The sequence below is a fragment of the Sinocyclocheilus rhinocerous genome, unplaced genomic scaffold (assembly GCF_001515625.1).
Source record: "Sinocyclocheilus rhinocerous isolate Xijiao unplaced genomic scaffold, SAMN03320098_v1.1 scaffold591, whole genome shotgun sequence".
In the NCBI taxonomy this organism is placed as follows: domain Eukaryota; kingdom Metazoa; phylum Chordata; class Actinopteri; order Cypriniformes; family Cyprinidae; genus Sinocyclocheilus; species Sinocyclocheilus rhinocerous.
In genome coordinates, this window is record NW_015641476.1 from 3,298,997 (window position 1) to 3,303,031 (window position 4,035).

The following is a 4,035-nucleotide window of genomic DNA, read 5'->3' on the forward strand; positions in this document are numbered from 1 at the left end:
AAATTGAAATATTACACTACCGTTCAAAAGCTTGGGGTCGATAATTTTTTTAAATGTTTTTTAAAGAAGTCTCTTATGCTCACCAATGCTGCATTTATTTGATAAAAAAACACAGTAAAAGATATATTTAGAAATATTGCAATTTCAAAGAAATTGCTGGGGACCTCTTTGCATTTTGTGTTTGTACAATAATTTATTTTTTGGGTGATTTTATGATGCAATAAAAAATAATAAAAGAATAAAATAACTGTTTACTGTTTTAAAATATTTTTAAATGTAATTTATTCCTTTGATGACAATGCTGAATTTTCAGCAGCCATTACTGTAATAGTGTCACATGATCCTTCAAAAATCATTCTAATATGCCGATTTGGTGCTCAAGAAACACTATTATCAATGTTTATTACAGTTGTGCTGCTTAATAATGGTAATGTCAATTTATATAAAGTACAATTTTATCATATATAATTATACAATTGTAAAATATTACATTTACTACACAGTAAATGTGTCTACTTGAAATGTTACACAACGTAGTACAAGTTACCACTTTGACGTTTTAACTAGGTATGCATGATATTGGAATTTTGCCAATATCCGATATTTTTCAACTCATTTTAGACAATAGCCAATACCGATATATATTTCCTTTTGAAACAACACCAAGTCTCTCCTGTACAGAGATTATGTGTGTTCACTCCCACCTGTCGCAGTTTGAAAGAGAAAGCACCACGATGGGCCAGACACCCAGTGCTGCATTCACTGAACAAAAGCTCATGGTCATGAATAAGGAATACCAAAGAATACAATGGAGGAGACAAGACAGAATCAGGTAGCTTATTGATTTCTAAGAATTAAATAACTGATGTTCTTAGTGTTACCTGTGTATAAAGTACAGGCCTATAACACAAAGGCCATACATGCATTTAATTTTAATAGAGCTTCTTTCTTTTAAACAGAGCTGCTTCTTTTTACACATTCAGACAGGAAAACGTCTCAGGTTACTTATGTAACCATGGTTCCCTGAGTAGGGAACGAGACACTGCATCCTCTAGGGGTCGCTATGGGGAACGCCTCGTCGTGACCCGTGTCTGAAGCATACATTGAAAAAACACCAACAACACGTTGGCCGGCGACAGCCCATAACATCACTACGGTGCGATTATAGTGTAAATAGGCGCCGGGAGAACATGTGTAACACAGGTCAGAATTGAGCTGATCAGAAATAATAAATGTAATTTGAAATAATTATATTTTCATTTAAAATACTCTTTGCCCAATAATAATAATGACTTCATAAATTCAGAATAATTTTTCTTAACACTGCTACTGTTAGTTATTGCAGCTTCTCTAGTTCCAGTAATTTTAAAAACAGAGTTGCTGAATGTGGTATATTGCTTCAGGGCTTCTATCCAAGCACACTGCTGAAACTTGTGCAGCTTCACTGTTATGACAAGATGTCATTGCCATTCTCACAGTCTTCAGTAACGCAATGTTATCACTCTAGCAAACAAAGTGAAATAATTGCTCATAATACTTGTATATTAATAATTTATATTTTATAATTAAATCTAATAAGTAATGTAGTATTTATTCTCAAAGATAGATCAAAGTGCAATTTAAACTACTGCACTGTAGATGTCGCTAATGTTCTCTATTAAAGACAACACTTGATTACTTCCTCCAGCAACCACAAGAGGGCGTTGATTGCTCAGTGGTGTTTACTGTATCGTAAACATTGAAGCACAAGAAGTGTGACCCACTACTATTACAAAAGGACAGATACAATCATATTTTTTATCATGTTTTATAAAAACATAATCTTAAATTCTGCTTCCTACTGGACCTAATTCAATTGCTTTTTTGAGGCTGATTTTATAAAGTGCAGATTCCCAGGAAGTACAGCGGGTTCCAGGCTGTAGTCTGAGTTACGGCCTGTTGATCTGACAGTGAAGAACTGTCTAGCCAAAAGGACATGCTCAGCCAAGCAAGTGTGAGGCCCATCAGTTCTGTTCCCTCTACGAAAGTGAGAAAAACATTTCCTATTTATCAAATTCATTTATCACACAGTCACCTGAGTGACTTATCCTCAGTGTTGGGAAGTAACTAGTTACATGTAACGGAATTACGTAATTTAATTACAAAATAAAAGTAACTGTAATCAGTTATAGTTACTGAGAAAAAATTTGTAATTAAATTACAGTTACTTATGAAAATTTTAAGGATTACAAAGGGGGGTTACATATGATTTTTTTCACACACACTCCCACATACAGATTTAATTGAGTTCTTTCATAAATTGCAGTGACTGCTCTAAAATATGAAACACCAATGTTTCAGGAGTTTATAACATGCTTATTTGATAACTCTTTTATTTCCTATATGGGTTTATGTAAATGCTTTATTTTTTAAGATTAACTTTTTTTTCAAAGGCATTGTTAGATGCCAGTGTTTCCTGTCATAGTTATGCAAAGATTTGATTTCAAAAACAATGTAATCAGTTACATTACTTTAATAAAGTACCGTAATTGAAAAGTTACACTACTTATTACATTTTAAGTAGGGTAACTTGTAATCTGTAACCTATTACATTTTCAAAGTAACCTTCCCAACACTGCTTATCCTGCACCTGCAGTCTTAAAAAAATAAGTTTCAACCTCTCTTCTCAAGTCCCACAGCTTTGAAAAATTTTCTGAAATGAGTCAGTCAAAAAATTTATATTTAATTGCACCATAAGGCCCTTTAGGAATTTGTAGCCCTATTCATTCCCATCTAAACAGTCACTTTCACTGACAGAGTGTTTTTGACTGAGAGCCAAATAAATGTTAGCTGGTTCCCCTTCAAGCAGACTTACAGACCAGCATTGTCTAAGAGTCTTAGAGTGTCTTTAATAACTATCCAGGAATTAAAACGTACTTATAACAAGAGACTAAAGAGAATAGGGTCTCTCAGACAAGGTTGTATTAACATACATCATGGTGTGTTTGTAGAGGGTCTGTGTGTTTACATTACACATTCTGGGTAAATATCACTTTTTAAATAATATTTTCAGAAAAAGAGAAGAGTGACTGACACAAAGTTTACAATTGGTATTAAGATCGGTCTCGGTTGATCCAATCACATGTGGTCAGCATGGCCATTGTAGAATGCTGAAAAATATCACAGTTTCTCACAGGCATCCTTGGATTATAAATGAAGCACAAACATCATGATCTTGCCAGCAGAATGTTGTCAGTTATTTTAAATCAGTACCTGTAATGTGATGTCAAACATACTGAAGAAGTTCCGTCAAGTCTTCAGCTTATATAAGTGCTTTATTTGAGGAGACAGCCATCTGCAGTTATCTCCGACGCCATAGTGGGTATTATTGAGTGCACTCATTCAATCCCTTTAAAATAGGGGTGTCAAACTCAATTCCTGGAGGGCCGGAGCCCTGCAGAGTTTTTTTTCCCAACCCTGCTCCAACACACATACCCTGCAGTTTTCAAATAAGCATAGAGGACTTGATTAGTTGATTAGTTAGTTAAAACGATCATACAACCGATGTGCACGTCTGTATGCATGGTGAGCGTCGCGCCAAAATAATTCCCGCTCCTCACGGGAAGATGGCGTCCGGAGCTCTCTCCAGTGTCCGAATTCGGTCACTCGTTCACTCAACTATCCACCTTTTACATATGCCCCCATGACGCTTTGCGCGAATTAGGGGGGTAAACAACAAACGGAAGATTCGCTCTGTAAACGCAAAAATATGCATTTTTATACAACAGTTCTTTATAGCCCTCGAATCTGATTGGCTGAGAGGTCTTATGGCCCTCGAATCTGATTGTCTGAGAGGTTTTTTTTATCCATAAGATAACCACCCAATGTCGCCATAGCCATCGCCAACGTTTGTATCACTCCACAAAATTTTATAAATAATACTGTTTTTGTGTAACAGAATGTAGTTTTAAGAGTTTTTTTAGGCGAGAATGTACTTGTTTAGTCTTCAAATATGCGGTTTGTTAATAAAGATAACGTCTATTTGAAAATTTGCTT